Raw genomic sequence first — 15,343 nt, forward strand, 5'->3', positions numbered from 1 at the left:
TAGAGCAGTCAACCTGAATGACCAACTGAAGGACAACTGAACAGGAATATTTTAACTAGAGACTGGTAAGAAGGGCAGAGACACAAAGAGGACTGGCCTCTGTACCCAAGTAAAACAGCTGAGAAACCAGAGGGATATCTCAAATGCAAAAGTCCCCACTGAGGAGAATGTGGTCTCAATCCCATCCTGAATTCCCACCCCAGAGCACCAGAGCATGGAAGAGGAGCCTGCAGAGCACCACGCAGTGAAAACCAATGGGACTATGTCTGCCTGGAAGAAGAGAGTCTGTTAGAAACACAGGTGCTTTATTAAAGAGCCAACGCACAGGACTTTGTTCTTGGACACTCACCCAGGGCTCCACTAGAGGAAAGGTGACTCAGAATATGGGAGTCATAAAAAGAAGATCTGACTGGCATAGCCCAGAGGAGAGACCTGGTGGGTCAGCTACTGAGGTTCCTGTGCTGAGTCCCTATCCCACACCACCCCCAGGAACCATCTTCCCAAGGTTGAGCACCCCTATTCTTACAGCACCAGCCTGGGGAGTGCACCAAAACAGACCTCCAACTACTGGTGACACCACCCTGCCAAGCTGAGTCCCTCAGAGAGGCCTGTTGGCTGCATCCAACAGGAAACTTCAGTGCACTCTTTTTCTGAAGAAGCTCTTGGTGAACATTCAGTCATTGAGCTGTGTGGCTTTGGAAAGGGTGTCAGTCTTGCCCCCCTCCTACAGGTTTGGCTGGCATTACCCCCACAGGGAGGCTGTTTTGATCTGTCCTCCCAAGTAGAAGTAGCCCCACCCTGCTGAGCTCATTTCCAAGGGTGAATGGGAGTGCTGCTCAGAGGTAGGACCTTCAAACACATCTCCCTCCAAGGCTCTTATCCCAGACTTGGATGGTTACTGGTTTTTGCAGCTGTGGAGGAGGGTGTTCAGGAGGCTTAACTGACATCAATGCCAAAGGGAGGCTCTTTTGATCTGTCCTCCCAAATTTTGAGTCTTGGTGGCTCTGCCCTGTGAAGCTTGCTCCTGCAGTAGGGCTGGATGGTTGCACCAAACTGGAACCTGGCAGAGACTCAGTGGTATGGTTCTGCAGTAGGGGCTACTTTCCCCACATTGAGTGCCTGACCATGCTGCCCACAAGTCAGAGACTCATTAAGTCCATCCTCCCAACCTGGTCACCCCACCTCACTGAACTCATGCCTTGTGAAAGGGTCTATAGGTTGTGGCCAGCCTGAGCCAACTCTATGGTTTTTCTTTAGAAGGCTTTGGAGGAAAATGAGGCAACCTAAGGGGGGTGGGGTGGAGTAGCTGACAGATAGAGGTGAACCTCAGGGAGCCTTGGACCTTTTATTGATCTGCCCCATCTCAGAGCTGGAGGAAGCCAACCCTTGTACACAGCTTGGCCCCTCCCATGCACACCTAGGCCTAGTAGATGCAGCCACATAAAGTGAATATAACATGGTAGCTCCAGACTGGATAGCCCAATTTTGGTTACACACAATGTCTGACATTGACCTGCACTGGAACCCCACCCAACTGGACCTAAAACCAACACAACCAGTGGTGGGCTTCAGACCATACCAGAGCTTGACCCAATTAGCCACACAAGCTACATACCAAAAGAGGGATTCCAGCAGGCCCTAGATCCTGCTGGGAACAAATCTGCCTAGGGGACCAGCCCCTAAATAACAACTCATACATGGTAATTAAGGTCTATCTTATAGTCAGCCAGCCTGAGAGTTACCTCCACTCACAAACAGGCCAACAGAATTCAAGACTCACCTGCAACAGGAGGTCACATACAACTCAAAGAAGAGACATTCCTACAGCACCTAGCTCAGTGATCTGGAAGATTACACTACTGAGCCCCACAAGACACCTACATCATAAAGCCATTACAATAAGTTCAAGAGTCAAAGTAGATTTATCTAAAATACAGAAACAAACAGCAAAAAAGCAGACAAAATGGGAAGACAAAGATATATGTCCCAAATGAAATAACAAAAGCAATCCTTAGAAAAATAATTAAGTGAAATGGAAACAACCAAGACACCAGAAGGAGAGTTTAAAACAATGATTATAAAGATGCTCAAGGACTTTGGGGGGAAAATGGATGATCTCAGTCAGAACTTAAAAGAAGTATAGTAAGCATTAAAAATGACATAGAAACCATTAAAAAAGAACCAGTGAGAAATGAAGAATACAATGTTTAAAATGAAGAATACACTAAAAAGAACTAACAGTCATTTAGATGAAACAGATGATCAAATCAGCAATTTCGAGGGCAAGATAACAGAAAACACCCAAGCAGAGCAACAAAAAGAAAAAAACAGTTTAAATGAGGAAAGTCTAAGGGACCTCTGGGATAACATCAAGCATAAAAACACTCACATCATAGCTTACCAGAAGAAGTAAACCTATGCTTTTATGGTCTATTAATGGGCAAAGGAGGCAAACACATACAATGGAGTAAAGACAGTCTATTCAGTAAGTGGTGTTGTGAAAATTGGACAGATACACGTAAAAAAATTAAACTAGACCACCACCTTACACCATACAGAAAGAAGAAAAAGAAAAAGAAGGAAAGAAAGAAAGAAAAAGAAAGAAAGAAAGAAAGAAAGAAAGAAAGAAAGAAAGAAAGAAAGAAAGAAAGAAAGAAAGAAAGAAAGAAAGAAAGAAAGAGGAAAGAAAGAAAAGAGAGAACCATAGGGATAAAGAATAAAATGGCAATAAAGACCTATCAATAATCACTCTAAATGTTAACAGATTAAATGCTCAAATTAAAAGATATAGGATAGCTGAATGGACAAGAAAACAAGACCCATATATATGAGGTTTTCAAGAGACTCAACTCAGAACAAAAGATGCGCAAAGACTGAAAATAAAGGTATAGAAAAAGATATTTCATGCAAATGGAAACCAGCCCAGGCAGCATGCTCAGTGGTTGAGCATAGACCTATGAACCAGAAGGTCATGGTTCGATTCCCTGTCAGGGCACATACCCAGGTTGCGGGCTCAATCCCCAGTAGGGGGCATGCAGGAGGCAGCTGATCAATGACTCTCTCTCATCATTGATGTTTCTATCTCTCTCTTCCTCCCCCTTCCTCTCTCTGAAATCAATTTTTTTTAAAAAGGAAACAAACAAACAAAAAACTGGCGTAGCGATACTTATATCAGACAAAATAGACTTCAAAACAATGGCCATAACAAGAAACAAAGAAGGATATTACATAATACTGAACAGCTCAATCCAATAAGAGAATACAACCCTTGTAAACATATATGCACCCAACATAATAGCACCTAAATATATAAAGAATCAGAAAATCTGAACAGACCAATTACAACTAATGACATCAAAGAAATAATCAAAACCTCTCAGCAAACAAAGTATTGGACCGTATGGCTTCATAGGCAAATTTTACCAAATATTCAATGAAGAACTAAAACCTATCCTTCTCAAACTATTTCAAAAAATTCAAGAGGAGGGAAGACACCCAAGCTCATTCTATGAGGCCAGTATTATCTTAATTCCAAAACCAGATAATGACACTACAAAGAAAGAAAATTATAGGCCAATGTCCCTGATGAATATAGATGCCAATGGTCAATACACATATGAAAGAATTCTACATGTCACTAATCATCAGAAAGATGCAAATTAAAACCACAGTGAGATATCATCTCATGCCTGCCAGAATGGCTACCACCAATAAATCAACAAATGACAAGTGCTGGTGAAGATGCCTCTTAGGACTCAGTGATATGAAGACAAACAACTGAATTTTTAAATATTGGTAAAAGACTTGAACAGTCTTTTCATCAAAGAAAACAAATTAATAACCAATAAGCACAAGAAAAGGTGCACAACAGTCATTAGTAAAATGAAAATGTAAACCAAATTGTATGGCTATAATTAAAAGGCCAACAATGACAAAGACTGATGAGAATCTGGAAAAATGGTTGAGCTGATTTAGAGACACAGTTTGGTAGTTGCTTAAAAAGTGAAATGTAAACTTAATGTGATTCAGTAATTCCACTTTTAGGATTGTTTCAAGAAAAGTGAGATCTATCCTGAGACTGAAGATGGAAAAATGATTGACAGCAGAAAGGCTTGAAGGAATTTTTGGGGTGATAAAATGTTTTAAAGATGGTTGTGGTGATGCACAATTGTGTCAATTAAGTAACAATTATTGAATTGTAGACATCTACAAGAAATAGATTTTATGATTCTTAAATTATACCTCAATAAATGTTCCAAATCCCAGTATAATTTTAATTACAGTGACATAAAGGAAAGGATATTATGCAAATACAAATTGTATTTATTTCAAAGTAGATAACTTAATACCAGTATGATTTAGGTATGGTTTTGAGGGGAAGAAAAGGAAAGCGGTGTTTTTATGAGGGAGTAGTAGAAAGAGAATAAATTAGACAATGGCACTAAGATTGTGGTGAATCACTAAATGCTTTTCCATCCTTCCCCTCTTTTAGCTATCTTCTCCCTTTCCCTGTTGCCATCTCTCACACATTCTTGTTATACAAGAAGCCAAGTGCAGGTCAAGGGATGTCACTTTATATTTTTAAATAAAGGGGCCCAGCAGATTAACCTTTGCATTGGCATTTGAACTCCTTCTTGACAAATAAGTCAATCAAGATGAGAACATTTGAACAGATGTGTATCAGCATTACATTTTCAAAGCAGCTCTTATGTCATACTGATGATCAATATTTTTTAAGTTACTGACATGCAAAGGTTTATGCTTAATTTTTCTGTTATTATTCAATGACTTACAGAATATTTGATATACATGTTTTTAACTTTATAAATTATATATAAGATGATCTAAAATATCTTAGACATGAGGCCTAAACTTTTAAATAGTAGCTATCATATTCCATATAAAATTATGGAAAATAGTAATTATTTTGCTTTTAAATGCTTCAAAAATATTTCTCTAAATTTCACTGTTAAAACTAGGAGAGGAAATTTAAAAAGATGCAGTCTAAAATTAATAAAATGAAAATAGAAATATAATAGAAGGATAATAAAATCTAAAACATTGGTCTCACAAAATACCAATAAAACAGATACAGACAATTCTTTTCAAGGTTGCAGGGGCAAGAGAGAGAGAACATACATATAAAATAAAAAATACAATTATATATAATTAAAGAAGAGACTAAAAATTAAATATAATTAAAGAAGAGACTAAAAATTTGAGACTACTACATGCTGCTATGGTAACAGACGTCAAACATGGGGAAAATGTTTGACTTTGTACCAAGGCAGAAATGACCAAAGTTGGCACAAGAGAAGGTTGAAAAAAAAAAAAGAAGAAAAGCACTATAAGTCAAAGCACTATTATTGAAAAAAAGGGCATTAAACCTTTAAGAAAAAAATAATTACCATGTTATTAATACTTTCTCAGGCACAGAAACAGTTTCTCATTTTGTTTTATAACAGTATGAGTTTTATAACAAAACACACATGAGACTCTCAAACAGTGATTATAGATTAATCTCATGAATATGTATGCAAAATTCTGAGATGTTTGTTAACCAAATTTAAATTTGTGAAGCAACAAAAATGTTTTTACATCAAAAGAAGTATTAGATAAAGACACAAAAGATTTGTTGTCTAATCCATCTGAGATAAGCCCTAAAAAAGAGTGCCCATCAATGACAATTAATTCATACTTTTGGGTTGCCAAGTAAAGCAAATGTTACATAACAATGAGATAAAATAAGATTAGAAAATCAATATAAAAATTAGAGGCATTCTATCAACATGATGGAACTTAAGTATCCTTTCTCTAGCCCTCATAGACTGTGGCACTAAAAACTATTGGAAAATAAGAAATGTCTCTGACCATAATGTTGATTTGTCCTTACTCAGCTGAGAGTAAACATGATTAGGCAAAAGTGTCTCTGACCCACCCTAACTGCTTCTTTGTGGAGGTATTTCTTCCTTTAAAAACCCAGAATCTACTTTATACTCATTTTTCCTATCAAAGCTAGAACTCATATACTATCAGACAATTTTACATCTAGTGGAAGTACCGTAACCACTACCTGGCTATTTATTCAAAGCTCTTTGCATTTTAAACTCTCGTATCTTACACATCTTTTAATGGTGTGGAATGAACAAATGTCTGTATTGCTACAAAATAATTTTAAATATCAGGAAATCAGTAGGGAGAGATTGCCTGAGGGAAGCGTCTCATTTTACACTCCCCAATTAAGATCAAACTTGTAGTTACAACTTCTTTAGCCCTTTTTATGTGGTTTAGTGTTTTCATAAAGGAATTGGAGGGAAGGCAATAAAGACGAAGATTGATTTTAATTTCCCCCTACTTCTCTAAGGACGAGAAACTAGCTAAACCTGACTGGGACATAAAGGCCCTTTTCCAGTAAAGACCAAGGAAAAGCTACAGCCTTAAACCTGCTCTTCGGCCTATTGTCCATGTGATAGGCACTGGGAAGAAAAACACAAGATACTTGGTTCGGCACTGGTGGAATTCATAGTCTAGTGAAAGAGAGAAGCATTTGAAGAGAAGTGGTAGGTGTTCCCAAAGAAGCATAGACTGAACATGCCATGATAAAACACAAAGAAGGTGCGTAGTGCGGTGCAGAAAGGCGTGCACCTCCTGGGGGTGAACGTGGTTGAAGTGAACCCTGAAGAGGGGGAAAGAGAGATGAGAGCTGGCAGAGAGCATGCACTGAAGCCCCGCAAGGCCCCAGGAGGGAGGCTCGCAGCATCTGACTGCCTAGAGTCAGGGTCTAGCTCCCAGGTCTTTGCCTCACGTTGCTTACTGTTAACTACATAGGATCCTTCCTTTAAAAGGGTGTGGCTCAGCACTGAGTGGTTTTAATCCATCAGTATTCAATTCAGGCCAGGGTGGGGTGGTGGCCTGTGTGTCCGGGTGTCTGTTCAAGTAAAGATGCCTCCTGTTTTAGAGTGTGTTCTTTCGAAAGGATTTGGAAATAGTCCAGTCTTTTCTGCCGACTCTGTTGTCTGAATAGTGCATTAGGAAAGACAGTGTTGGCTCTGCTTGATTTTATCTTAATCTTCACGTGGATCCTACCATTACTTAACTTCCTTCAGGAATGGGCCAGAAAGGGATGCAGAGTGTGTGTGTTTTTTCCCTTCCCTCTCTCTCAATTTTTTTTTTTTTTTGGACTGCTTATATGTAAAATACACTTACAAACAGCAGGTTATAATCATTTTGAAGCAGTGACCTTAAAAATGAACTGTGCTTTTAAATTAGATACACGACTTGTAAGAGGGACCTAATATTTATATTTGCATATATGTACATAAAACCGGTACATAATGTCCATAAAACATGAACTTGATTTGCAGGTGTAGAGCTGCAGGAGACTTCCACAGGGCTAAATTTTAGGTTTTAAATCCTAGTTAAATATAAAGCATTATTCCAGGGATTAAAAAAACATGTGCTCACAAATATCAGTCAATAAATCATTGCAACTAGAATCTGAACCACCAAATTTAATTTCAAATAGACTTCTGAAGATTTTCACAAGCAATTTACCTATGTAGAATAATGGTAATTTACTAAAATTTTCCTGAAATTACAGGTAAATGTTTGCACCTGGTTGTCTTTTTCCCCCCAAATGGGGCAGGATATATTCTTAGAAGAATTTTTCTTACTTTAAAATATCTGTATGCATCTAAAGGATAGATTGTGGTCTTTAGTAACATAATGAGTTCTTTAGGGTTTACTTCATATAATCTCTTCTTTTCCCTTTTGTACTTTGCATACTTAACACTCACATGCTAATATTAGCACTAATGCCTTAGGCCTAAATAGCAATAATTACTGGATGACACACTGGCTTCTATTTAAGTTGACAACTCAATAACCTGACATATGCATTACATCTCTATTACACTGGAATCTAAATGGCACTTTATAAAGCATTCCTTTTATATTTAGTTCACTGACTGATCAGACCTGAGCTTGTGCTCATCATGTGTCTTTTAAAGACTAGTGAATGTGTCATTATTTCTAAGACCTTGCCAGTGATAGACAATGGAATCATGGAAAGCTATATTTACAGTTTAATCTGGGGGGGGGTTGATAATATGTTTCTTGGACAAATAAGAGTCAAATACATTTTTATAGTTTTTAAATATGTAGTATAAAAAGTTCTAAAATATACTTAAGAAATTCAGTCTGGGATATAAGGGATATCCACTTATTTTTTCCTTTCAAAGATGTTCAATAAAAGATACTTTAGAAAATACATTTCATGATTTAGGAATTTTTGTTATGGCATAATTTCAATTATAAAAATGTAGAGCTTAATAATTATAAAAATTTCTGTTCTTATTACATAAACCTCACATAGTCTGAAATGTTTCAGTCCACTCTGCAATACAACATGGAGTTTAAAATACCAATATTGGCCCGGCCGGGCGTGGCTCAGCGGTTGAGCGTCGACCTAGGATCCGGGCAATCGGGGTCGATTCCCCGTCAGGGCACATGCCCAGGTTGCGGGCTGCAGCCAATCAATGACTCTCTCATCATTGATGTTTCTATCTCTCTCTCTCCCTCTCCTTTCCTCTCTCTGAAATCAATGAAGATATACTTAAAAAAATAAATAAATAAAATAAAAGACCAACATTGTTTCCTCTCCCCTCCCTTCTCTTCCCTTCCTCTCCCTTCTCCTGCCTTTAATCCTGTCTTCACCTCACCTCTCCTCTCTTCTCCACTTTCTCCTCTAAAAAGTTTAGGCAAAGATAATAATAATGACAGGCATAGGGTTTATGTGGACTGAGGCAGTGAGGGCAACCCTGTAGACTGGGAAGATTAGCCACACGTAGGTGATTTATCAATTATGTAAATATCTTAAAGACAATGGATTAAGTTTCTCACTGACAGAGAATGAAGGTACAGACATTAGAAGACTTCAGCATTGCAACACTGCATTAATAGTGAACATACCTAATGTTCACTTGACTTCTCAACTTCTAAATGCCACTCTCCAGTAAAAAGGACCAGAGGCTGAAAGAGAAATAGCTGATTTTAGTGCTGGGGCAAAAAAAGGATCATATAAGCCAGAAACACCTTGCTGGTACAGTAAGGAAGAATTCAGAGAAAAATGGGAATATTATAAAAGGATCCATAAGTCAGTTCTAAAGGGTTTCAGCTGGTCAAATAGTCTACAAAATGACAGCCCTGAAATCTAAAAAACTATGAAGGTCATGAAATCAAAGAAGGATTGAGGAAGGTCCTAAATGAAGCTGACTAGAAAGATATGAATATTGGGTGCATGTATAATCCTGGCTTGGATGCTTTTATTATAGAGGACATGATTGAAATGAAACTTTAAAAGGTTCTGTGGATTTATGGTGCACAGGTGTTCTTTGCATTATTCTTGCTACTTTTCAGTAAGTTTGAAATTATTTCAAAATAAAATCAGTATTTTAAAAATAAAAAGCCTTTTTTGAATTTCTTTATAAATGCTTTAAAAAATAACTTTACCAAATTATAATTGATATACAGAGAAGCTGCACACATTTCATTTATATAATTTGATGAGTTTGGACATATACCCATGAAATCATTATCATAATAAAGATAGTAAACAAATCCATCCCCTCCAAAAGTTTCCTCCTGCTCCCAAGTGTGTCCACGTATAGAACACTTCACATGAGCTCTATCCATTTAACACAATTTAAGTAACTATTACAATATTTTTATGTGTGAATGCACTTTTTGGAGAAATATTTTTTTTCTGTTTTTTCCTATTTTATTTGTGTGGCATGCAATTTAGGTTTTGACTAATTTCCCGCATATGCTCACAGAGACACTTCCCATGACATACTTATACTAATGTAAGATCAGCAACTATGGGAGGAGTGCTTTTGAACTTCCCTTTTATTTCCTTTGACCTGGACATCTGCATCCGCGGGATGGTATCTCCCTAAATTCGTCATGACAGTGAAACAGGAAATGGCAATCTTATCAAACTTCCTGGAAATCCTTTTTTCCCAAGGAAAACAGGGACAAACTCCACTTAAGCAATAGTTCCCTTCATGGTGCTTCTCACAGTGTCCTCCAAAAGTGAATTTGTTAACAGATACCCGTAAGGAGTGGTAGTTTTGTGGCAGAAGCCATCACTGTATCCATATTTATTAACTGCCTTTCAAACAGAGTAGCAATTTCCCTTGAGACTGTGCCCTCACAGACAACACAATATAATGCCCAATGCTTCACATAAGACATGTCATTAGCTGCCGGACTATTTATCATGTGGTCTGCCTCACTGTGGTTTTTTTTTGTTTTGTTTTGGGGAGGGGGATTTTTGCTGATGCCAAATGAACACAGAATTTCCCAGAAGCAAATAAATGGACCACCACAAAGAATAAGTACAGAGAGCAGTTCATGTACTTCATAAAAAGAAAGAAAGAAGCAGGATGGGCAGGGTGAGGTCAGGGAAAAAATCAGGGCTGCCGGGCACAGTGGGGCAAAATGTTGCAAGAGGACTGATAGGCATTTGAAAGTGTCTGTGAATCAATCACCAAAGCAGATCAGACACCACAGTTGTCTGCTCTGACTAGTCTGATATAGACCAATAAAACACTGAAATTTATCTAAATGGATCTAGAGGACAAATATCAAAAGATTCCCTGTTTCCTCTAAAATCTCTGTGGGAACATTATTTATTTAATTATTTTAAATTCATATTAATCCCACGTGTATTTGAGTGCCTACTATTCCCAGAACACTGTTGCAGATAATGAGGGGTATACAAGGGTGGATACGGTGGGGTCTCTGACATTAGGAAGCTGAAAGTCCAGGAGATGACACTGCTCTAGTACAGAGCAGAAGATGAATATTCCTCTGGGTTTTGGTCGTTGTTCTTTGGAGTCCAACATCTCAAGGGGATAACATAGAAAGCCATTGTAAAATTGGGTCAAATCTGTACATGAAAAAAAGGGGAAATTTAAAAGGCTTCCTGGGGATGACAGTGGATCCCCATATTAGGAACGATAACGTCTCCTTCCATATGTGGCAGGCCGTGCAGGATTATCAAAGGTCAAGAATCACAATCCAGGTGCGCCTGAGAAGTGTGGAAGCAACTGTGGGGACTGATTTTCTAGAAGGGGAGAGAGATAGTACAGGGAGGAGGGGATGGGCAGAAGCAAGGGAAAAATAAACCGGGCATGCTTCAGTATTTGCCTAAGGCCAATGTAGATACTACATCCATCTGTCAGAGTAAAACTTGGAGAGGTAATAAGAACACAGACCTCACATCTCCCTCTGGTCCCTCGCTCACACAGCCCCAGCACCGAGGGAGTCATTAAGTTCCATCTTCTATCTGGGTACAACAGTTTCTTTCCCTCTGTGTTTTGTTGCTGCTGTTTGTTTGTGGCACTTGCTCTATACTAAATACTATGATTAGGTATTTGGATTCCAACTGTTTTTAGAGAGTACTTTCCCAGCACAAAGCAAAGGGAGAAGAACATCTGTTATATAGTTTCTACAAAAAAGACTCCTTGCCTAGGGTTCAGATTCACCTTGAAAAACACATGTTTTCAAAAAATATATGGAATTTCCAATTCACATCATCCACGTTTGGATCTAAACTAACAACCTAGAGCAGGAAATATATATATTTTTTATCTTTGCAGTGATTTATTTTAGGGCTTGCTCTGGGCATTTGGTTTATTAACTCTTAAAAACAGAGTCGTTCATTTTTACATTGGTTTGGAGAAGTTTACAAGTTATTAATATTAATAGCTATCATTATCGAGTGATCATTACTCTGTCTAGTATAAAGTAAAGGATTTTACCACATAAGAATTACCATGATATATCTGATATATCTTCAAGCAGACTCAAATGCACATGTGTATCAACAGTGAGAAATAATTTGACTACAGAATAGTGTAAAACAGTTTGGGAAAGAGTTGTTTTGGAAATCTATTTTGAAGAATTTAAGCACTTAAAAAAAATTTTTTTTAACAATGCTAATTTTAACCACTGCAAGATTTCTTTCTTTGATTGAAATTTTGGGACAACTCTAAGGTTTTAAGATTATAATGGCTTTTCATAGAATAGATGTAGCATATATAATAATTTTCCTTAGACAATATCAGCTTCCACTGTATTTCCTATATTCTGCTCACATGTTCCATATATTGTCATTTTATGTGAGAATGACATTAATGTACAATAAACATTTTATTTGAGAATTATATTAATGTAAAATAAACATAGACATTTTGGAACTCAATTGTTTGGATACTTCTTTAAGTGTTTTGTGATATGTATTTCATTAAATACATACCTATACATTTATATACTATATAAATAAGAGTATAATATTATGTATCTAATTAATATAGGTACATATAATATATACATGTATATATATATATATATATAAATTTCCTTAAGAATACTATATTCATTACTCCTTAGTTTACTAGCTCCCTGTGTTGCCATTGAAAAGTCAGAAGCCGTGCTGATTCTTGAGTTTTTGTGTGTCAATTTTTCTCTCTTTGGAGGTGTATAGAATTGTCTATTTGTTCTAGACTGTTTCAAAAATTTTACCATGATATGCACTGATGGAGATATACTTTCAGTCATTGTGCTGGAATTTGATAAGTTCTTTAAATCTGAAAACAAGTCCTTCAGCTACTGAAAATTTTCTTAAAAGGCTTATATGATTATTTCTTTTGTAATGGAATTTCTATTATTTGAATATTGGACTTTTTAGAATGTTTTCATTTCTTTTCTTACCTGAATGTTCCTTTTAAACAGTATCTTCTTTCTAATTCATAGTCTTTTATATCTATTGGGCAAGGCACTCTTAAACACACAGTCTTTCGATCTCCATCCACTTGGCCACATTAGAATGGGCTTTGGACCTGGAGCACTTCCTCACCAAGAGATGAAGGAACTTCACCACCTATGCTATGCTTATTACTGTGTGTAGGAATATCTCTGTTTCAGGCTCAATAGGTAATCCTTTGTTCTTCTTAAGTGCATGTGTCATTGGCCCTCAGGAATATACTCAGCTTTCTGTATTTCAGAACCCATGAAGGAGAGATTGAAGTCTTTTTACTGCAGCACAAAATGGGTTGTGTGCAGCTCTGTCACCCATATGGGCTGCGTAATGGACATGCTGGCTATGAAGGACTAGTGCATTGCAAGGGGCTCAATCTTGTGCACTCTTCTCTCTGTTCCATTTTGAGCCTAGTGTGCATGTCATCTGTTCTGGTGGACCTAGAATCCTGCACTGATCTCTTCCTTCAGTGACACTTGCTGGCCTTTTAAACTTGGCCAATCATTGAGCTATGAAAAAATTCTCTCTGAGGATGTTAAAGGTTTCTTTTTTGAAGTTTAATTTTCGTGCATACTTTGTTTCCTCTGTTTGCTTGTTTGTTGTGCCCACTAAATTCCAGATTAAAGAATTTCCTCAGATATCTGTTCATCATTAGTTGTCTGTTTATATTCAAGAGTAGAGTATGAAGACACTTTGGAAATTCTGAACATGTGAGTGTGGGTGATCAACTGTGGATTTCACTGAAGACTGATCTGACCTGATAATTATCACTGGAAATTCCTATGTCAGGATCTTTATGTTTTGCCTTTTGGTGTGGTCAGATTCTGCAAAGACTCTTTAATCTCCTGACTGGAGCCGATGTTCTGGGAATCAAGGGAAGGAATATGGCTGGGCAGCGGAATGTCTCATACTTTTCTATAAGTACACATACATTTAATTAACACTTCACATGCAGTGATACCTGGTAAACCCCAGTTCATGGATCCTCTGCTTTATTCTCTCCAGAGAACAAGCCTCCATGCATTTATTTGCCAAGATGGGACTATCACTTGGCTACTTGTAGTAGAAAAAAGAATGTGGGGGATTATGTGCTTTATAAACAGACCTTTAACCATTCTTTTCTCTGCTAGTGCCCTCTCTATATTCAATTCACATCCACATATACCTAGGGACACCAATTCCTGAGCTTTGGGGAATTTTGCAGGACAGACTGGATTGGACCTCTGCTTTCTTGAGTCTGTTATATCAAGCATTTTTTTTTCTGTCTTATGTTCATTCTATCCTTATATATTTAGACATTTACTGTCATATTAGTAGGGGTTTGTGAGGGAGTAAAATTAATAAGTATATTCAATTCAACACTACCTGAGATTTTATGGCTTTCTATTTTGTGTATGGACACTTCAGAGTCAAATTGTATATCTTATCTACCCTAATTTAACCCTTAAAGGATATCAAAATAATAATAATGTTCTCAATACATTTAAGAACAACTAAATAAAAGCCTTTGGTTCATCTTGAATCAGAGGTTATTAGCAGATGTGTCCACACTATGACATATATATGTACTGTCAACATATACATGAAACAATGAACTATATAGAAGGAGTTGCATAAAATAGGATAGAAGAATGAATCTGTCTAAAAACAGAGTAGGAATGACAGTAGACATTATATTAATTTTGATTTAGTAAAGAACACATAACCCCTTTAAGGATTTGGAGAACAGGTGCTATAATATAAGAATTAGGGCTCAAAGGACTGTTAGCAGAATTGGGGGAGCCAAGGTTAAGAAACTGTAGCTGAAAAGGCAGGAAAAGGAGACACTGAAGATTCCAGTGGGGGGCACAAAAAGTAGGCAGTTGTTAAAGTCTTACAGAAAAACTACTGCAATTCTCAAGAATACCTGAAAAGCATCCACCAATTCTCTCACTGTGCAGCAGCAAAGTGTGTCGTCCTCAAGTACATGCTGAGGACCTTCTGTGGGTGTGCAATCACCTGTAGAGTATGACTGTACAGTATTATTCTCTTCTGCCTTACAGATCACACTTGGGTTCCTTTGGTTGGCAAATTTCAACAGGAAACTATAAAGGGAAGAACATTTTTGTCTGAGTACAAAGGACACTTTGAAGGAATATCAGTGAAGCTGAATTAGGAACAAAAATGTACCTACAACATAAAAAGTTGTATCTATTTAATTAAGTCCTATGGTTATTGACTTATTTGCAATGATGTGGGTAGGAATACGCAATGACAGGCCACACCTAGAGGACAACTGTAGACTAAGGAAAGCAGAGGGCCAGTGAGGATATAAACCAAAATTTCCTTCATATACCAGGTTCCATGGAACATATAAAGTATTCCTACTGTTATATGTCAATTTTGAGAATTCAAGAAACAAAACAAAAAAACAAAACAACTTATCCCAGGTAACTGGAAGTGAAGAGCAGAAAAAGTCATATTACTGTTAAGAAAGAAAAGAAAAAAGAACCACCTCTTACCTTTAGAGTCAGGCCTAAT

The sequence above is a fragment of the Miniopterus natalensis genome, chromosome 10, assembly GCF_054644295.1.
Source record: "Miniopterus natalensis isolate mMinNat1 chromosome 10, mMinNat1.hap1, whole genome shotgun sequence".
Lineage (NCBI taxonomy): Eukaryota > Metazoa > Chordata > Mammalia > Chiroptera > Miniopteridae > Miniopterus > Miniopterus natalensis.